This window comes from Pseudorca crassidens, chromosome 1, assembly GCF_039906515.1.
Source record: "Pseudorca crassidens isolate mPseCra1 chromosome 1, mPseCra1.hap1, whole genome shotgun sequence".
NCBI classification, from domain to species: Eukaryota; Metazoa; Chordata; class Mammalia; order Artiodactyla; family Delphinidae; genus Pseudorca; species Pseudorca crassidens.
The window spans coordinates 166,625,332-166,648,440 of record NC_090296.1 but is presented as its reverse complement, the minus strand read 5'-3'; positions in this window follow the sequence as shown (position 1 = coordinate 166,648,440).

Below are 23,109 nucleotides of genomic sequence, written 5' to 3'. Positions count from 1 at the left end.
ATATATTGAAGTAAGGCTGCCAAGAGGACTTGAAAGCGGGGCAGAATTGCAGGAATCCGATTTCAGGAGGTAGACTGGAATTGCATGTAAAGCATAGGAAAAGAGGCAGAACGTCCACAATGATGCACTTGGCCAAAAAGGGCGTATGCGTTTTTTCCTGAATATATTCAGGAAAAAACGCATACGCCCTTTTTGGCCAACCAAGCAAGCTTGCAAAGGAAATCTGCACTACAATGAAGTCTCACTGCCCCCCGGTCAAAAGGGCCATCTGAAAAAAGTATAAAATCCAGAAAGGCAGGACAGGCCATGGAGAACTGGGAGCCTTGTTATGCTGATGGGCGGGATGTAAATTGCCAACAGCCACTCTGGAGAAGTGTATGGTGTTTCCTGAAACATCTAAAAAACAAAGCAACAGAGCCTAGGGCACTTCCACTTATGGTCCTATAGCTTAGGGAAATTAAAATCAAAAAGACACAGCCACCCCAAAGTTTGGGCCGGCTCTGTTTACAAGAATCTCGTTTATGGTACAAGTTCAATATCGCAGAAAGTGAAAAATGGATAAAGAAGTTGTGGTACTTACGTACAATGCAATATCACTCAGGAATGAAATCTATGTCATCAGGCCCGTAGCAGCATAATGAGTGGATTCAGGTACGATGATTCTAAGTGACATAAGTCACACAGAAAAAGAAACATCATAAGATATCACTAATACACGGAATGTAAACTTGGCTACACAGGAACTGAATTACAAAACAGAACAGGATCTCAAATGTAGAAAACCAACTTATGCTTGCTTAAGGGGAAAGGTGAGTTGGGGTTCTGCATAAAACCAGAGATTGAAATTAGCACAGATACCATTCCATAAGCCAAATAGGTAATAGACAAGAGCTACTCCTTGCTCAACAAAGTGGACTCAACACCCCATATTAAATGCCTAAGAATATACCTGACTAGTAAGAATCTTAAAACCTATGGATTTATATGTCTCCGAAAGAGAATCAAGCGTGTCTACAGAGGCATAAATGCAGCAGTAATAGGATTGGTGAGGTTCGGTGAGCAAATGCAGACCCTTTGAAGTCATATTGCATGGTACCCATTCCATGGGTCTCAACTCTCCAGGTTTAAGGGATTCTTCCTTCAGCTAAAACATGCATGTGGAACCCAGAGTATGATCCACCGTGTGATCGGGAAACGTGTTCAAATGTGTCAGATTTCATCCCCTGGTACTCGGGTGCAACATTCCAGACGATTTACTAACACTCTCCCCACTTGGAGAGTCAGTGCCTTTAACCTCCTGTTTGGCCCAGTTTGCAATTTCTGCGGAAAATGAACAGGAATAGGGAGAACCAATGAGAGACTAGATGGAGGTGTCTGGACGGGCAAATTTAACTCTCATTACCCACCAGGAAGAGGAATTAACCAAAGGCTCAGCATGCCATGCCGGAACCACACTAGGGCCTGAAGCAATCCTGCGGTGTTGCGGCCAGCTCACAAGAAAGCGAGTTGAAGAAAGGAGCTCAGGGGCACTGTAATTCACAAACCTGCAGAGTTAAAAATGACAGCTATCGTCCAAAAATATATTGAAGTAAGGCTGCCAAGAGGACTTGAAAGCGGGGCAGAATTGCAGGAAACCGATTTCAGGAGGTAGACTGGAATTGCATGTAAAGCATAGGAAAAGAGGCAGAACGTCCACAATGATGCACTTGGCCAAAAAGGACGTATGCGTTTTTTCCTGAATATATTCAGGAAAAAACGCATACGCCCTTTTTGGCCAACCAAGCAAGCTTGCAAAGGAAATCTGCACTACAATGAAGTCTCACTGCCCCCCGGTCAAAAGGGCCATCTGAAAAAAGTGTAAAATCCAGAAAGGCAGGACAGGCCATGGAGAACTGGGAGCCTTGTTATGCTGATGGGCGGGATGTAAATTGCCAACAGCCACTCTGGAGAAGTGTATGGTGTTTCCTGAAACATCTAAAAAACAAAGCAACAGAGCCTAGGGCACTTCCACTTATGGTCCTATAGCTTAGGGAAATTAAAATCAAAAAGACACAGCCACCCCAAAGTTTGGGACGGCTCTGTTTACAAGAACCTCATTTACAGTACAAATTCAATATCACAGAAGGTGAAAAATGGATAAAGAATTTGTGGTACTTACGTACAATGCAATATCACTCAGCAATGAAATCTATATCATCAGGCCCGTAGCAGCATAATGAGTGGATTCAGGTACGATGATTCTAAGTGAGATAAGTCACACAGAAAAAGAAACATCATAAGATATCACTACTACACGGAATGTAAACTTGGCTACACAGAAACTGAATTACAAAACAGAACACGGTCTCAAATGTAGAAAACCAACTTATGCTTGCTTAAGGGGAAAGGTGAGTTGGGGTTCTGCATAAAACCAGAGATTGAAATTAGCACAGATACCATTCCATAAGCCAAATATGTAATAGACAAGATCTACTCCTTGCTCAACGAAGTGGATTCTACACCCCATATTAATCGCCTAAGAATATACCTGACTAGTAATAATCTTAAAACCTATGGATTTATATGTCTCCAAAAGAGAATCAAGCATGTGTACAGCGGCATAAACGCAGCAGTGATAGGATTTCTGAGGTTTGATGAGCAAATGCTGACCCTTTGAAGTCATATTGCATGGTAGCCATTCCATGGGTCTCAACTCTCCAGGTTTAAGGGATTCTTCCTTCAGCTAAAACATGCATGTGGAACCCAGAGTATGATCCACCGTGTGATCGGGAAACGTGTTCAAATGTGTCTCAGTTTTCATCCCCTGGTACTCGGGTGCAACATTCCAGACGCTTTACTAACACTCTCCCCACTTGGAGAGTCACTGCCTTTAAACTCCTGTTTGGCCCAGTTTGCAATTTCTGCGGGAAATGAACAGGAATAGGGAGAACCAATGAGAGACTAGCTGGAGGTGTCTGGATGGGCAAATTTAACTCTCATTTCCCACCAGGAAGAGGAATTAACCAAAGGCTCAGCGTGCCATGCCGGAACCACACTAGGGCCTGAAGCAATGCTGCGGTGTTGCGGCCAGCTCACAAGAAAGTGAGTTGAAGAAAGGAGCTCAGGGGCACTGTAATTCACAAACCTGCAGAGTTAAAAATGACAGCTATCGTCCAAAAATATATTGAAGTAAGGCTGCCAAGAGGACTCGAAAGCGGGGCAGAATTGCAGGAATCCGATTTCAGGAGGTAGACTGGAATTGCATGTAAAGCATAGGAAAAGAGACAGAATGTCCACAATGATGCACTTGGCCAAAAAGGGCGTATGCGTTTTTTCCTGAATATATTCAGGAAAAAACGCATACGCACTTTTTGGCCAACCAAGCAAGCTTGCAAAGGAAATCTGCACTACAATGAAGTCTCACTGCCCCCCAGTCAAAAGGGCCATCTGAAAAAAGTGTAAAATCCAGAAAGGCCGGACAGTCCCTGGAGAACTGGGAGCCTTGTTATGCTGATGGGCGGGATGTAAATTGCCAACAGCCACTCTGGAGAAGTGTATTGTGTTTCCTGAAACATCTAAAAAACAAAGCAACAGAGCCTAGGGCACTTCCACTTATGGTCCTATAGCTTAGGGAAATTAAAATCAAAAAGAAACAGCCACCCCAAAGTTTGGGACGGCTCTGTTTACAAGAACCTCATTTACGGTACAAGTTCAATATCACAGAAAGCGAAAAATGGATAAAGAATTTGTGGTACTTACGTACAATGCAATATCACTCAGCAATGAAATGTATATCATCAGGCCCGTAGCAGCATAATGAGTGGATTCAGGTACGATGATTCTAAGTGAAATAAGTCACACAGAAAAAGAAACATCATAAGATATCCCTACTACACGGAATGTAAACTTGGCTACCCAGGAACTGAAATACAAAACAGAACAGTGTCTCAAATGTAGAAAACCAACTTATGCTTTCTTAAGGGGAAAGGTGAGTTGGGGTGCTGCATAAAACCAGAGATTGAAATTAGCACAGATACCGTTCCATAAGCCAAATATGTAATAGACAAGAGCTACTCCTTTCTCAACCAAGTGGAATCAACACCCCATATTAAACGCCTAAGAATATACCTGACTAGTAAGAATCTTAAAACCTATGGATTTCTATGTCTCCGAAAGAGAATCAAGCGTGTGTACAGCGGCATAAACGCAGCAGTGATAGGATTGGTGAGGTTCGGTGAGCAAATGCAGACCCTTTGAAGTCATATTGCATGGTACCCATTCCATGGGTCTCAACTCTCCAGGTTTAAGGGATTCTTCCTTCAGCTAAAACATGCATTTGGAACCCAGAGTATGATCCACCGTGTGATCGGGAAACGTGTTCAAATGTGTCTCAGGTTTCGTCCCCTGGTACTCGGGTGCAACATTCCAGACGCTTTACTAACCCTCTCCCCACTTGGAGAGTCAGTGCCTTTAACCTCCTGTTTGGCCCAGTTTGCAATTTCTGCGGAAAATGAACAGGAATAGGGAGAACCAATGAGAGACTAGCTGGAGGTGTCTGGACGGGCAAATTTAACTCTCATTTCCCACCAGGAAGAGGAATTAACCAAAGGCTCAGCATGCCATTCCGGAACCACACTAGGGCCTGAAGCAATGCTGCGGTGTTGCGGCCAGCTCACAAGAAAGCGAGTTGAAGAAAGGAGCTCAGGGGCACTGTAATTCACAAACCTGCAGAGTTATAAATGACAGCTATCGTCCAAAAATATATTGAAGTAAGGCTGCCAAGAGGACTTGAAAGCGGGGCAGAATTGCAGGAAACCGGTTTCAGGAGGTAGACTGGAATTGCATGTAAAGCATAGGAAAAGAGGCAGAACGTCCACAATGATGCACTTGGCCAAAAAGGACGTATGCGTTTTTTCCTGAATATATTCAGGAAAAAACGCATACGCACTTTTTGGCCAACCAAGCAAGCTTGCAAAGGAAATCTGCACTACAATGAAGTCTCACTGCCCCCCGGTCAAAAGGGCCATCTGAAAAAAGTGTAAAATCCAGAAAGGCAGGACAGGCCATGGAGAACTGGGAGCCTTGTTATGCTGATGGGCGGGATGTAAATTGCCAACAGCCACTCTGGAGAAGTGTATGGTGTTTCCTGAAACATCTAAAAAACAAAGCAACAGAGCCTAGGACATTTCCACTTATGGTCCTATAGCTTAGGGAATTTAAAATAAAAAATACACAGTCACCCCAAAGTTTGGGACAGCTCTGTTTACAAGAACCTCATTTACGGTACAAGTTCAATATCACAGAAAGCGAAAAATGGATAAAGAAGTTGTGGTACTTACGTACAATGCAATATCACTCAGCAATGAAATGTATGTCATCAGGCCCGTAACAGCATAATGAGTGGATTCAGGTACGATGATTCTAAGTAAGATAAGTCACACAGAAAAAGAAACATCATAAGATATCACTACTACACAGAATGTAAACTTGGCTACACAGGAACTGAATTACAAAACAGAACAGGGTGTCAAATGTAGAAAACCAACTTATGCTTGCTTAAGGGGAAAGGTGAGTTGGGGTGTTGCATAAAACCAGAGATTGAAATTAGCACAGATACCGTTCCACAAGCCAAATATGTAATAGACAAGATCTACTCCTTGCTCAACGAAGAGGACACAACACCCCATATTAAACGCCTAAGAATATACCTGACTAGTAAGAATCTTAAAACCTATGGACTTATTTGTCTCCGAAAGAGAATCAAGCGTGTGTACAGCGGCATAAGCGCAGCAGTGATAGGATTGGTGACGTTCGGTGAGCAAATGCAGACCCTTTGAAGTCATATTGCATGGTACCCATTCCATGGGTCTCAACTCTCCAGGTTTAAGGGATTCTTCCTTCAGCTAAAACATGCATTTGGAACCCAGAGTATGATCCACCGTGTGATCGGGAAACGTGTTCAAATGTGTCTCAGGTATCGTCCCCTGGTACTCGGGTGCAACATTCCAGACGCTTTACTAACACTCTCCCCACTTGGAGAGTCAGTGCCTTTAAACTCCTGTTTGGCCCAGTTTGCAATTTCTGCGGAAAATGAACAGAAATAGGGGGAACCAATGAGAGACTAGCTGGAGGTGTCTGGATGGGCAAATTTAACTCTCATTTCCCACCAGGAAGAGGAATTAACCAAAGGCTCAGCGTGCCATGCCGGAACCACACTAGGGCCTGAAGCAATGCTGCGGTGTTGCGGCCAGCTCACAAAAAAGCGAGTTGAAGAAAGGAGCTCAGGGGCACTGTAATTGACAAACCTGCAGAGTTATAAATGACAGCTATCGTCCAAAAATATATTGAAGTAAGGCTGCCAAGAGGACTTGAAAGCGGGGCAGAATTGCAGGAAACCGATTTCAGGAGGTAGACTGGAATTGCATGTAAAGCATAGGAAAAGAGGCAGAACGTCCACAATGATGCACTTGGCCAAAAAGGGTGTATGCGTTTTTTCCTGAATATATTCAGGAAAAAACGCATACGCCCTTTTTGGCCAACCAAGCAAGCTTGCAAAGGAAATCTGCACTACAATGAAGTCTCACTGCCCCCCGGTCAAAAGGGCCATCTGAAAAAAGTATAACATCCAGAAAGGCAGGACAGGCCATGGAGAACTGGGAGCCTTGTTATGCTGATGGGCGGGATGTAAATTGCCAACAGCCACTCTGGAGAAGTGTATGGTGTTTCCTGAAACATCTAAAAAACAAAGCAACAGAGCCTAGGGCACTTCCACTTATGGTCCTATAGCTTAGGGAAATTAAAATCAAAAAGACACAGCCACCCCAAAGTTTGGGCCGGCTCTGTTTACAAGAATCTCGTTTATGGTACAAGTTCAATATCGCAGAAAGTGAAAAATGGATAAAGAAGTTGTGGTACTTACGTACAATGCAATATCACTCAGGAATGAAATCTATGTCATCAGGCCCGTAGCAGCATAATGAGTGGATTCAGGTACGATGATTCTAAGTGAAATAAGTCACACAGAAAAAGAAACATCATAAGATATCACTAATACACGGAATGTAAACTTGGCTACACAGGAACTGAATTACAAAACAGAACAGGATCTCAAATGTAGAAAACCAACTTATGCTTGCTTAAGGGGAAAGGTGAGTTGGGGTTCTGCATAAAACCAGAGATTGAAATTAGCACAGATACCATTCCATAAGCCAAATAGGTAATAGACAAGAGCTACTCCTTGCTCAACGAAGTGGACTCAACACCCCATATTAAATGCCTAAGAATATACCTGACTAGTAAGAATCTTAACACCTATGGATTTATATGTCTCCGAAAGAGAATCAAGCGTGTGTACAGCGGCATAAATGCAGCAGTGATAGGATTGGTGAGGTTCGGTGAGCAAATGCAGACCCTTTGAAGTCATATTGCATGGTACCCATTCCATGGGTCTCAACTCTCCAGGTTTAAGGGATTCTTCCTTCAGCTAAAACATGCATGTGGAACCCAGAGTATGATCCACCGTGTGATCGGGAAACGTGTTCAAATGTGTCTCAGTTTTCGTCCCCTGGTACTCGGGTGCAACATTCCAGTCGCTTTACTAACACTCTCCCCACTTGGAGAGTCAGTGCCTTTAACCTCCTGATTGGCCCAGTTTGCAATTTCTGCGGAAAATGAACAGAAATAGGGAGAACCAATGAGAGACTAGCTGGAGGTGTCTGGACGGGCAAATTTAACTCTCATTTCCCACCAGGAAGAGGAATTAACCAAAGGCTCAGCGTGCCATACCGGAACCACACTAGGGCCTGAAGCCATGCTGCGGTGTTGCGGCCAGCTCACAAGAAAGCGAGTTGAAGAAAGGAGCTCAGGGGCACTGTAATTCACAAACCTGCAGAGTTATAAATGACAGCTATCGTCCAAAAATATATTGAAGTAAGGCTGCCAAGAGGACTTGAAAGTGGGGCAGAATTGCAGGAAACCGATTTCAGGAGGTAGACTGGAATTGCATGTAAAGCATAGGAAAAGAGGCAGAACGTCCACAATGATGCACTTGGCCAAAAAGGGTGTATGCGTTTTTTCCTGAATATATTCAGGAAAAAACGCATACGCCCTTTTGGGCCAACAAAGCAAGCTTGCAAAGGAAATCTGCACTACAATGAAGTCTCACTGCCCCCCGGTCAAAAGGGCCATCTGAAAAAAGTATAAAATCCAGAAAGGCAGGACAGGCCATGGAGAACTGGGAGCCTTGTTATGCTGATGGGCGGGATGTAAATTGCCAATAGCCTCTCTGGAGAAGTGTATGGTGTTTCCTGAAACATCTACAAAACAAAGCAACAGAGCCTAGGGCACTTCCACTTATGGTCCTATAGCTTAGGGAAATTAAAATCAAAAAGACACAGCCACCATAAAGTTTGGGACGGCTCTGTTTACAAGAACCTCATTTACGGTACAAGTTCACTATCACAGAAAGCCAAGAACGGATAAAGAATTTGTGGTACTTACATACAATGCAATATCACTCAGCAATGAAATGTATATCATCAGGCCCGTAGCAGCATAATGAGTGGATTCAGGTACGATGATTCTAAGTGAAATAAGTCACACAGAAAAAGAAACATCATAAGATATCACTACTACATGGAATGTTACCTTGGCTACACAGGAACTGAATTACAAAACAGAACAGGGTCTCAAATGTAGAAAACCAACTTATGCTTGCTTAAGGGGAAAGGTGAGTTGGGGTGCTGCATAAAACCAGAGATTGAAATTAGCACAGATACCGTTCCATAAGCCAAATATGTAATAGACAAGAGCTACTCCTTGCTCAACGAAGAGGACTCAACACCCCATATTAAACGTCTAAGAATATACCTGACTAGGAAGAATCTTAAAATCTATGGATTTATATGTCTCCGAAAGAGAATCAAGCGTGTGTACAGTGGCATAAGCGCAGCAGTGATAGGATTGGTGAGGTTCGGTGAGCCAATGCAGAACCTTTGAAGTCATATTGCATGGTACCCATTCCATGGGTCTCAACTCTCCAGGTTTAAGGGATTCTTCCTTCAGCTAAAACATGCATGTGGAACCCAGAGTATGATCCACCGTGTGATCGGGAAACGTGTTCAAAGGTGTCTCAGTTTTTGTCCCCTGGTACTCGGGTGCAACATTCCAGACGCTTTACTAAAACTCTCCCCACTTGGAGAGTCAGTGCCTTTAACCTCCTGTTTGGCCCAGTTTGCAATTTCTGCGGAAAATGAACAGGAATAGGGAGAACCAATGAGAGACTAGCTGGAGGTGTCTGGACGGGCAAATTTAACTCTCATTTCCCACCAGGAAGAGGAATTAACCAAAGGCTCAGCGTGCCATACCGGAACCACACTAGGGCCTGAAGCAATCCTGCGGTGTTGCGGCCAGCTCACAAGAAAGCGAATTGAAGAAAGGAGCTCAGGGGCACTGTAATTCACAAACCTGCAGAGTTATAAATGACAGCTATCGTCCAAAAATATATTGAAGTAAGTCTGCCAAGAGGACTCGAAAGCGGGGCAGAATTGCAGGAATCCGATTTCAGGAGGTAGACTGGAATTGCATGTAAAGCATAGGAAAAGAGGCAGAACGTCCACAATGATGCACTTGGCCAAAAAGGGCGTATGCGTTTTTTCCTGAATATATTCAGGAAAAAACGCATACGCACTTTTTGGCCAACCAAGCAAGCTTGCAAGGGAAATCTGCAGTACAATGAAGTCTCACTGCCCCCCAGTCAAAAGGGCCATCTGAAAAAAGTGTAAAATCCAGAAAGGCAGGACAGCTCATGGAGAATTGGGAGTCTTGTTTTGCTGATGGGCGGGATGTAAATTGCCAACAGCCACTCTGGAGAAGTGTATGGTGTTTCCTGAAACATCTAAAATACAAAGCAACAGAGCCTAGGGCACTTCCACTTATGGTCGTATAGCTTAGGGAAATTAAAATCAAAAACACACAGCCACCCCAAAGTTTGGGACGGCTCTGTTTACAAGAACCTCGTTTACGGTACAAGTTCAATATCACAGAAAGCGAAAAATGGATAAAGAAGTTGTGGTACTTACGTACAATGCAATATCACTCAGCAATGAAATCTATGTCATCAGGCCCATAGCAGCATAATGAGTGGATTCAGGTACGATGATTCTAAGTGAGATAAGTCACACAGAAAAAGAAACATCATAAGATATCACTAATACACGGAATGTAAACTTGGCTACACAGGAACTGAATTACAAAACATAACAAGGTCTCAAATGTAGAAAACCAACTTATGCTTGCTTAAGGGGAAAGGTGAGTTGGGGTGCTGCATAAAACCAGAGATTGAAATTAGCACAGATACCGTTCCATAAGCCAAATATGTAATAGACAAGAGCTACTCCTTGCTCAATGAAGTGGACTCTACACCCCATATTAAACGCCTAAGAATATACCTGACTAGTAAGAATCTTAAAACCTATGGATTTATATGTCTCTGAAAGAGAATGAAGCGTGTGTACAGTGCATTAGCGCAGCAGTGATAGGATTGGTGAGGTTCGGTGAGCCAATGCAGACCCTTTGAAGTCATATTGCATGGTACCCATGCCAAGGGTCTCAACTCTCCAGGTTTAAGGGATTCTTCCTTCAGCTAAAACATGCATGTGGAACCCAGAGTATGATCCACCGTGAGATCGGGAAACGTGTTCAAATGTGTCTCAGGTTTCGTCCCCTGGTACTCGGGTGCAACATTCCAGACGCTTTACTAACACTCTCCCCACTTGGAGAGTCAGTGCCTTTAACCTCCTGTTTGGCCCAGTTTGCAAATTCTTTGAAAGTTGAACAGGAATAGGGAGAACCAATGAGAGACTAGCTGGAGGTGTCTGGATGGGCAAATTTAACTCTCATTTCCCACCAGGAAGAGGAATTAACCAAAGGCTCAGCGTGCCATGCCGGAACCACACTAGGGCCTGAAGCAATCCTGCGGTGTTGCGGCCAGCTCACAAGAAAGCGAGTTGAAGAAAGGAGCTTAGGGGCACTGTAATTCAAAAACCTGCAGAGTTATAAATGACAGCTATCGTCCAAAAATATATTGAAGTAAGGCTGCCAAGAGGACTTGAAAGCGGGGCAGAATTGCAGGAAACCGATTTCAGCAGGTAGACTGGAATTGCATGTATAGCATAGGAAAAGAGGCAGAACGTCCACAATGATGCACTTGACCAAAAAGGGCGTATGCGTTTTTTCCTGAATATATTCAGGAAAAAACGCATACGCCCTTTTTGGCAAACCAAGCAAGCTTGCAATGGAAATCCGAACTACTATGAAGTGTCACTTCCCCCCAGTTTAAAGAGCCATCTGAAAAAAGTGGAAAATGCAGAAAGGCAAGACAGGCCATGGGGATAAAGGAACCTTGTTATGCTGATGGGCGGGATGTAAATTGCCAACAGCCACTCTGGAGAAGTGTATGGTGTTTCCTGATACATCTGAAAAACAAAGCAACAGAGTCTAGGGCATTTCCACTTATGGTCCTATAGCTTAGGGAAATTAAAATCAAAAAGACACAGCCACCCCAAAATTTGGGACGGCTCTGTTTACAGGAACCTCTTCTATGGTACAAGTTAAGTATCCCAGAGAGCAAATAATTGATAAAGAAGTTGCGGTACTTAACGTACAACAGAATACCACTCAGCAATGAAATCTGTGTCACCAGGCCTGTACCCGCATAATGAGTGGATTGAGGCACGATGATTCTAAGTGAAATAAGTCACACAGATAAGGAAACATCATAAGGTATCACTAATACATGGAATGTAAACTTGGCTACACATGAACTGAATTACAAAACAGAACAGGGTCTCAAGTTTAGAAAACCAACTTATGCTTGCTTAAGGGGAAAGGTGAGTTGGGGTGCTGCATAAAACCAGAGTTTGAAATTAGCACAGATACCGTTCCATAAGCCAAATATGTAATAGACAAGACCTACCCCTTGCTCAACGAAATGGACTCAACAATGAGGTATCACCTCACACCTGTTAGAATGGGCATCATCTGAAAATCTACAAACAACAATTGCTGGAAAGGGTGTGGGGAAAAGGAAGCCTCTTCCACTATTGTTGGGAATATAAATTGATACAGTCACTATGGAGAACAATATGGAGTCTTAAGAAACTAATAATAGAATTACCATATGATACAGCAATCCCAGTACTGGACATATACACAGACAAAACCATAAATCAAAAAGAGACATTCACCGCAATGTTCATTGCATCACTATTTACAATATCGAGGTAATGGAAGCAACCTAAATGCCCACAGAGAGACGAATGCATAAAGATGTGGTACATATATAAAATGGAATATTACTAAGCCATGAAAGGAATGAAATTGGGTCATTTGTAGAGACGTCGATGGATCTAGAGACTGTCATACAGAGTGAAGTAAGTCAGAAAGAGAAAAACAAATCTTGTATATTCATGCATATATGTGGAACCTAGAAAAACTGTACAGATTAACCGTTTTGCAAGGCATAAATAGAGCAACAGATGTAGACAACAATCGTATGGACAACAAGGGGGGAAAGCTCTTGGGGGGGTGGTGGTGGGAGGAGCTGAGAGATTGGGATTGGCATGTAAACATTTATATGTATAAAATAGATAACCAATAAGAACCTGCTGTATAAAAATATAAAATAAAATTCAAAATTAAAAAGAAATAAAATTTAAAAAATAAAACAGAAAAAACAATTATTCCCTTCACATACATGTATTTATATGAATAAATTATTTCCATGCTTATATCTGTAAATACAAAAAAGAGGAATAAAATCTACCTTGAACCAAAAACGAAAAAGAGAAAAAAAAAAAAAACAGAACTCACCAGTTACTCAGAGGAAAACCGTATCAGGGCACTTGCTCCAGTTGTAAACAATTCTGAAGTTGGTCAGTGGTGGGGAATCGTCTCCCATTCAGCCAGCAGCCCCCACACAAGCGTACTCATTGCAAAGCTGGGGCACTGTGCCGAGGCATCTGTGAGTGAACGTGAGCTGAGCCCCAGGCCAGTTGTTGTTGAACTGTTCCCACCCTTCCCAGGTAAAACACCTGAATATATACAAGGACTTGAAAGCCTAGAGGAAGGGCCATGGAGCCACACGAGTGACAGCATGCCAGCTGACTTGGTGCCTGCAGGCCAGCCAGGATGGTCCTGTCCCTGGGTGCTCTTCTGGAAGATTTCCATTTCCCTGCCTGAGATACCCGTCCTGTCCCTGCCCCCACTGCTTTTTTCCTTCCTCACCTCTGCCCAGGGAGAAATTCCAGCAGCAGGTATGGGTGACACATCCTCTTCTTTAGCAGGTGGCAGCCTGGCAACTGCTGCAGAAAGTCCAGCAGAGCCCCACTCACACTGGGCCACCCACAAAGCCGTGGCCTCTCACTCCCTCCCACCAGCCCAGCCCCGAGACTGCTGACAGGGCAGAGAAAATGGCGTCAGGCACAGCTGCAGGGGCTCTTGCTGCCTGGAGTGGTATTTATATTGATCTCAACCCAGGCACACCTGGGGAGGGCTGGCCGGCATGGTAAGGCTGCCCAGGTCAGCCAATCATCACCCCTCAGGGGCTCACAGTTGCAGAAAATGGAACTTGCTGAACCGGCCAGGTCCAAGGAACAGGTGTGGGCTCCTGAGAGTCAGGATAGACAAGGGGCTGCAGCTTTGGCTTGTTTTCTAATCATTTTATCTGGCCCATGAGTGGGAGACAACTTCAAGAAAACCCTCTCCTAATGAGAGGAACCCAGGAGTCAGGGAGAGGAGGGGTGGGTGGTGGTTGGAGACAGAGGCTTGGTGCCCCGGGTGCAGTGGAAGTCTCTGGAAGACCAGGTGGAGGGAGGCCACACAGAGTGATGCCCAGGGTCACAGACCTGTCGGAGCTGCTGTTTGTTAGTTCAAGTCCTGCTCTGAGGTGCTCTGTGTCAGCTCTGAGCGACAGGTGAGATGGGGGTGCTCTTCAATGAGGGCTATGTGCACAGTTCCTGTGTGCCCAGCCCTGCCACGGTACCTGCAAGGGTAGCTCTGTATCCTGGGAGAGGCCTGACCATGAGAGCCCCGTGGGCTGGGTTGGGGGTGGGGTACCTGCCCAGGAGAGCTCCATATCCTGGGATTGGCCTGACCACGAGAGCCCCATGGGCTGCTGGGGACCTGGTAAAGGATGTCAGGACAGTCAGTGAAGCCACCGAGGATATACCTCCAGTTGCTCCATTTCCTACACCCTGCTGGTCATTCTACCAACCACCAGGACATGGTATTCTGTATTAGTCTTCAATGATGCCTTCTTTTGTATTCCATTAGTCCCAGAGTCACAAGAAATTTTGGCTTGTGAGTGGCAGGACTCAACATACAACTAAAACAATACTTCCGGGCCGTCTTGCCCCAAGGGTTCAAAAATTCCCACACCATCTTTGGGGAAAGCTTAGCTAAAGACCGAAAAGTTCTACCTCTAGAAAAGGAAACCCTCCTTCAATATGCAGACGACATTCTGATCGCCAGCCCTACTAAGGAGGCCTCTGAACTACCAAGCCAATAAAGGATAGAAGTTGTCCAAGAAAAAGCTCAAATATCACAGACTGCGGTGACCTGCCTGGGCTTCATTCTCACAGAAGGTCGGAGAAGCCCATCCCAGGAAAGGGAAGAAACCATTTGCAGCCTTACCCCTTTCTAAAACTAGAAGACAGCTTAGGGGTTCCTGGGGAGGCCAGGGTTTGCTGCTTCTGGATCCCTAACTACAGTCTACTAGCTGGGCCTCTATATGAAACACTGAAAGGAAAAGATGATGATCCTTTTGAACAGAATCCAGAAGTGGCCTTTCAAGAATGGAAAGAGCAGTCAATTCAGACCCTTGCCCTGGAACTCCCTAATTGAGCTAAACCCTTTGACCTTTCCATTCCCGGTGAAAGGTGAGTCGCCATTGGAGAATTAGTGCAAAAACTGGGACCACTTGAAATGGAACAACGCAAGAATGCCATCCAGGTAGGATAAAATAGAGTCACCAAGGGGCTTGGCCCACTGCCACATCTGGCCAAGATACTGGCGGTATCTAAAAACCTGGAAATCAGCAGCCCAAAAGGCCACCTCCCTCCTAAGGGAAAAGGACCCCACGTGGTGATCCTAATCACCAACCATGCCCTGAAGTTGCAGGGTTCGCTCCGTGGGCACACCGACCTCGAGTGAGGAGGCCCTCCAACTCCAACATCCAGAGAGATAACCGGGGGCAACAGGGCACCATGACGACTCGTGTGAACATCACTTGACCTGGAGTTTCTCTCATAAAACAACAATAGTGTGTCCCGAATGAGTAGACTACTGCTTGCAGGACTTACTGCACCCGGAGGGGAGCTAATAGTCTTGGCGGGGGAAACGTATATCACACTGTCACCATAGAAAAGCCTACAGACACCGTGATGATGGTGGCCAATAAGACCGGCTGGACTCCTGTTTACTTCAAAAGGCTGTTGACTCAGTGGCCATCATGGTCCTTGATCACCACTGACCCTGGACTGTCTGGGAGTTGAGCGGGCAGGGCTCTGACACCTGGTGCTGTTTTTACGTTAATTCAGGGGCCTAATTGAAGAAAGAGCAGACTACTGGTCAGAGCATCTAGGCTGGCAGAAACGGTCAGCCTAAGGTGGCCGAACAAATGTGGGGCGGGGTGAAACCGGCCCCCACAGCGTCTCTGCACATCTCTTTCCTGAACCCTTAAAGGTCATTAGAATCTATAACACTTCCAATGCTGGTGCTCAGGCGGACGAGCAGGGAGGCAGGGGTCCTGGGGCCAATCAACGTCACCTGGAGGCTGCTGGGGAGAAGTTCTGACCCTCATCCCCTGGTATGAGGGCTCCCAACTCAGCACTCAGCAGTTACAGAAGAAGGGTCTGCACCCTCAGCACTCCAAGAATGAGGAACGGGACAAAAGGCAGAGGAGGGGTTTGTCCCCAGCAAAGCCCATTAAAAATCCCTGGGAGATAAAAATAGAATCTGGGCAATAAAGTCAAGTCTGACCTTTTTTATCCTTTGTGCTTTGTCTAATTTCACGTGCTCCTAGGGTCCCGCATGCAGAGGTTCCACACCCGGCACTTCAGACCAGATTTCCTAGTGCAGAATGGCTGGGTCGACACCTCAGCTCCTGGGGCCCAGTGCAGACTCTAAGATATAGAGCCTGAGCTGCAGCCAACCCGGCCCTTGAGTGCTCCGCCCCCTCCCTCCCACTGACTCTGACAGGATCTCTACACAGCAGCCCAGCCCACAGCCCACGGGGTAGTGCATGCTCTCACCTCTCCATTCTCTGATCAAAATATAAAGTTTCCTTTGCTTGTGAACCAAACTCAGTCTCGATCTGTTGGCCCCAATGACACTGGGCAGGGGGACACTTGTTGGGGTCCACTCTGGAGGATCAGTAACAGAAATTGAGACTATTGTAACTTCAATGAACAGATGTGTGAGCCAAACTGTAGTTAACATAGAACAGTTTATAAGGCTCGGGTAAAATAAGATGTTTCTAACACTTCCATTTGATATTTCCATCACTTTATTATAAGCAAGTTCAGTGAAAAGGTTTGTCTTATTTGTCAGGTCAATATTAGAGAAATGAAGTGATTTCTTTCCAAGGATGTACATCTAATAATCTTGGTTAAAGCTTCAATCTTGTTTTAAATGCTTTTCCATTGAAAATGATACCTCTCTTTCAGCTCCCCCATTTCTGAGAAGTATAAAATCTTATAATTTATTATTACCAAAGGGGAAAGGTGGGAGGAGGGATAAATTAACAGTTTGGAATTAACACATACACACTGCTATGTATAAAATAGATCATCAACAAGGAACCACTGTATAGCACAGGGAACTACACTCAATATTTTGCAATAACCTATAAGGGGAAATAATCGGAAAAAGAATAGATATTTTTATTGACATCATCTATCAATGACAGTTAAAGTGTAACCTAAGGGAAGCCAGTGGTGAGTGCTTCTGACCCTGAAGACTTCAATCATCTAAAGTTTGGACTCTGCCTACTTCCCAAGGCCCTTAATGAACATATGTGTAGCCGTAGCTTAAAAAATTCCCCAGTTTGGGTTTCGGGGAGACACTGATTTTGAAAAAGCCCTGGTGTTCTCCTTACATGAATGGGACTCTTCCTACTGCTAAAACATGTCTGTCACACACAGAGGATGGTATACCGTCTGATCAGGAAGAGTTTGGAAAAGGCATCTCATCTCCTCATCTCCTGGTGCTCGGGTTCACCCCTCCAGCGTCTTTACTAACAGTCTCCCCACTTGGAGATGTCAGCACTGTCAACATCCTGTTGCATACAGTTTGGAATTTGTCCAGAGGATGAAGCGGAAGGATGAGGAACAATGAGAGACAAGTCCTAGGTGTTCAGACAGGCACATGTCACTCTAATTTCCAATCAGGAAGACGAATTGACCAAAGGCTAGGGTTGCCCATGGAAACAGTATAGGGCTTGAGGAAATCCCACTGCTTTGTGGCCAGTTCCCATAAACACAAGTTGAACAATGGAACTCAGGGGCAGTAAAATTCACGAAACTGCAGAGTTGAAAATATCTATCACTGAAAAATGTCTTGAGGAAAGTCAGAGAAAAGGATTGGTAAGCAAGGGAGAATGGCAGGAAAGGGATTTGAGGAGGTAGAAAGGACTCGCCATTAAGCACAAGAAAAGGGGCTGAACATTGCCAACATTGCAGTTGGCCAAAAAGGCTGTATGCGTTTTTTTCTGTATATATTCAAGAAAAGGGCATACACTTTTTTAGCCAACCAAACAGGTGGGCACTGGAAATCAATACTACAAAAGATATCACTTCGCATCAGTCAGAAGAGCCATCCTCATAAAGTGTAAACACCAGAAATGCAGGACAGGGCAAGGAGAAGAGGGAGCCCTGTGAGGCTTATAGTGGAAATGTATATTGCCAATGGCCATTCTGGAGAAGTGTATTGTGTTTACTAAAACATCTAAAAAATGAGCTACAGAGCATAGGGCACTTGCACTCATGGGCGTATGTCTTGGGAAAAACAAAAATCGAGAGGACACAGGCACCCCAATGTTTACTGCCTCTCTGTTTAAAAGATTCTCGACTAGGATATAACTTAAATGTCTCTGGAGGGAAAAAATGGATAGAGATGTGGTACTTATGTAGAGTGGAATATTACTCAGCCTGGAAGTCAATGAAATATGGCCAGTTGTAACAACTCCGGAGGAGTTACGTATGATCATTCTAAGTGACATAATTCAAAAAGAAAAAGACACATATCATAAGATATCACTTAAAGGTGGAATCCAAAATGGCTACACATGAAATAAATTACAAAACAAAAACATAGTCAAATATGTAGACAACACGCGTAAGGCTGCTAAACGGGAAAGGTGGGGAGGGGTGAGGCATCATCCAGGAGGTTGAAATTAGCAAAGATACCATTCCAAATACCAAACTGATAATCAACAAGGCCTACACGGTAGCTAAAAGAACTGCACTCAGCACACTCAAGTCACTGGAAAAGAATATATATGACTGGTAAGAATCTGAAAAAGAATTTATTGATGTCTCTCTGTATGTGAATCAAGTGGATGTACAGCAGCAAGAAACAGAGCTTTGAAAATCAGCTGTAACCAATATAGTAATAAATTGAAAAAAATAAACGACAAAGAGACAGAGAAAACCTCTTACAACTTTTCCTCAGGGACGGTGATGCAACATGGATTGAACACATCTAGACCCACAGCAGGATGAGACATAAGGCTGGAAACTGTTTACGCTAAGAGAAATATGAGGTTGGGTGAGGAAATGCACACCCTTTAAAGTAATACTACCTGGTACCCATTCAATGGGTCCCAAATCTGCAGGTTCAAGGGATCTTCCTACAGCGAAAACATGCATGGAAAACCCAGAGGACTGTACACCATGTGATCGGGAGATGTGTCTAAAATGCACCTCATTTATCCTCTCCTGGTGCTCCTGTTCATCATTCCAGCCACGTTACTTAGAGTCTCCCCACTTAGAGAATCAGCACATTTAAACTTCTGTTTCACACATTTTGCAAATTGTGAGGAGGATGAACGGGAAGAGGGGGAACCAATGAGAGAATAGTTGTAGGGGTTTGGACGGGCACATGTCACTCTAATTTCCCATTAAGAATAAGAATTAAAAAAAGGCTCAGCCCGCCTCGCCGGAGCCAAAATAGGGCCTGAAGCAATCCTGCGGCTTTGAGGCCAGCTCACAAAAGAGCAACTTAAAAAATGGAGCTCAGGGTCACTGCAATTCACAAACCTGCAGAGTTATAAATGAAAACTAACGTCCCAAAATATGTTGAGGTAAGGCAAAGAAGAGGATCTGAATGCAAGACAGAATTGCAAGAAACAGATTTCAAGAGATAGATTGGACTCGTCTTTAAAGCACATGAAAAGCGGCAGAATTTCGACAATGATGCAGTTGGCCCAAAAGGGAGTATGCGTTTTTTCCTGAATATATCCAGGAAAAAATGCATACGCACTTTATGGGCAACCAAGCAAGCAAGCAATGCAAATGTGCACAACAAAGAAGTCTCATTTCCCACCGGTCAAAAGGGCCATCCGAAAAAATTGTAAAAACCAGAAATGCAGGACAGGCCATGGAGAACAGGGAGCCTTTATACGCTGATGGACAGTGTGTGAACTGCCGAGAGCCACTCTGGAGAAGTGTATGGTGGTTCCTAAATCATCTAAAAAACAGAGCTACAGAGCATAGGGCACTTCCAATCACGGAAGTATATCTAGGGAAGTCTAAAAATCAACAAGACACAAGCACACCACAGTTTAGGGCTACTCTGTTTACAAGAACCTCAACTTCAGTACACCTTAAATATCCCAGGAAAGAGAACAATGGATAAAGAAAATGTGGTACTTATGTACAATGGAATATCTCTTCACCATGAAATCAATGTAATAAGGCTAGTAGAAGGATAAAGAGTGGATTTAGGTCCGATAATACTACTTGAAATAAGTCAAACAGAAAAAGAAACATATCATAAGATATCACTTATAGAGGGAGGATAAATATGGCTGCACAAAAAATGAATTACAAAACAGAACAGTGTCTCACATTTAGAAAACACACTTATGTCAGCTTAAGGGGAAAGGAGAGGTGGGGTGATGCATAAAACCAGAGTTTGAAATTAGCACAGATACCGTTCAATAAACCAAATAGGTATTAGACAAGATCTACACCTTGCTCAATGAACTGGCCTCAACACACCCTATACACCGCAGAGAAATATATCTGAGTAATAAGAATCTTAAAACCCATGTATTGATATATCTCCATAAGGGAATCAAGTGTGTGCAGAGCGGCCAAACACAGCAGTGAAAATGAGCTAAACCCCATTATAGAAATAAATTTTAAAACCAAAACGCAGAAACAATGAAAGAGAGAAAAATTCTTACAAAATTCGCTCAGGGGCTGTGATGCAACCTGGAATGACCACATATAAACCCACAGCTGGATAAGACATAAGGCTGGACACTTGGGGCTGAGAGGATTGGTGAGCTTTGGTGAGCAACTGCCGAAAGTTTAATGCAATACTTCATACTACTCATTCCAAGGGTCCCAACACTCCAGGTTGAAGGGAATCTTCCTACAGCTAAACCATGCATGGGAAATCCAGCGGATGGTATACCATATGATCGGGAAAGGTTTCTAAAACGCACCTCATTTTCCTCTCCTGGGGCTCCGGATCAACATTCCAGCCACTTTACTAACAACATCTCCACATGGAGAGTCAATGCCTTTACGTTCCGGTATCGCACAGTCTGCAGTTAGTGCGGAGGATGAATGGGAATAGGGGGAACCAGTGAGAAAATAGCTGTAGCGGTTTCAATGGGAACATGTCACTCTAATTCACATCAGGAAGAAGAATTAACCAAAGGCAGAGCAAGGCGACCCAGAAGAAGAATAGGGCCTGAAGAAATCCTGTGGATATGAGGCAAGATCACAAAAATAAGAGCTGAAAAATGCAGCTAAGGGCCACGGCAATTCAAAAACCTGCAGAGTTAAAAAGGCCAACAATTTTCAAAAAGTATATTGAGGTAAGGCTATGAAGAGGCACTGACAGCAAGGCAGAATTGCAGGAAACCGATTTCAGGAGGTAGACTGGAATTGCATTGAAAACATATGAAAACACTCAGAACGTCGACAATGATGCACTTGGTCAAAAAGGGCGTATGCGTTTTTTCCTGAATATATTCAGGAAAAAACGCATACGCCCTTTTTGGCCAACCAAGCAAGCTTGCAAAGGAAATCTGCACTACAATGAAGTCTCACTTCCTCCCTGTCAAAAGGAGCATCTGAAAAATGTGTAAAATCCAGAAAGGCAGGACAGGCCATGGAGAACTGGGAGCCTTGTTATGCTGATGGGCGGGATGTAAATTGCCAACAGCCACTCTGGAGAAGTGTATGGTGTTTCCTGAAACATCTAAAAAACAAAGCAACAGAGCCTAGGGCACTTCCACTTATGGTCCTATAGCTTAGGGAAATTAAAATCAAAAAGACACAGCCACCCCAAAGTTTGGGACGGCTCTGTTTACAAGAACCTCGTTTATGGTACAAGTTCAATATCACAGAAAGCGAAAAATGGATAAAGAAGTTGTGGTACTTATGTACAATGCAATATCACTCAGCAATGAAATCTATGTCATCAGGCCCGTAGCAGCATAATGAGTAGATTCAGGTACCATGATTCTAAGTGAAAAAAATCACACAGAAAAAGAAACATCATAAGATATCACTACTACACGGAATGTAAACTTAGCTACAAAGGAACTGAATTACAAAACAGAACAGGGTCTCAAATGTAGAAAACCAACTTATGCTTGCTTAAGGGGAAAGGTGAGTTGGGGTGCTGCATAAAACCAGAGATTGAAATTAGCACAGATACCGTTCCATAAGCCAAATATGTAATAGACAAGAGCTACTCCTTGCTCAACGAAGTGGACTCTACACCCCATATTAAACGCCTATGAATATACCTGACTAGTAAGAATCTTAAAACCTATGGATTTCTATGTCTCCGAAAGAGAATAAGGCGTGTGTACAGCGGCATAAACGTAGCAGTGATAGGATTAGTGAGGTTCTGTGAGCCAATGCAGACCCTTTGAAGTCATATTGCATGGTACCCATTCCATGGGTCTCAACTCTCCAGGTTTAAGGGATTCTTCCTTCAGCTAAAACATGCATGTGGAACCCAGAGTATGATCCACCGTGTGATCGGGAAACGTGTTCAAATGTGTCTCAGGTTTCGTCCCCTGGTACTCGGGTGCAACATTCCAGACGCTTTACTAACACTCTCCCCACTTGGAGAGTCAGTGCCTTTAACCTCCTGTATGGCCCAGTTTGCCATTTCTGCGGAAAATGAACAGGAATAGGGAGAACCAATGAGAGACTAGCTGGAGGTGCCTGTACTGGCAAATTTAACTCTCATTTCCCACCAGGAAGAGGAATTAACCAAAGGCTCAGCGTGCCATGCCGGAACCACACTAGGGCCTGAAGCAATGCTGCGGTGTTGCGGCCAGCTCACAAGAAAGCAAGTTGAAGAAAGGAGCTCAGGGGCACTGTAATTCACAAACCTGCAGAGTTATAAATGACAGCTATCGTCCAAAAATATATTGAAGTAAGGCTGCCAAGAGGACTTGAAAGCGGGGCATAATTGCAGGAAACCGATTTCAGGAGGTAGACTGGAATTGCATGTAAAGCATAGGAAAAGAGGCAGAACGTCCACAATGATGCACTTGGCCAAAAAGGGCGTATGCGTTTTTTCCTGAATATATTCAGGAAAAAACGCATACGCCCTTTTGGGCCAACCAAGCAAGCTTGCAAAGGAAATCTGCACTACAATGAAGTCTCACTGCCCCCCGGTTAAAAGGGCCATCTGAAGAACGTATAAAATCCAGAAAGGCAGGACAGGCCATGGAGAACTGGGAGCCTTGTTATGCTGATGGGCGGGATGTAAATTGCCAACAGCCACTCTGGAGAAGTGTATGGTGTTTCCTGAAACATCTAAAAAACAAAGGAACAGAGCCTATGGCACTTCCACTTATGGTCCTATAGCTTA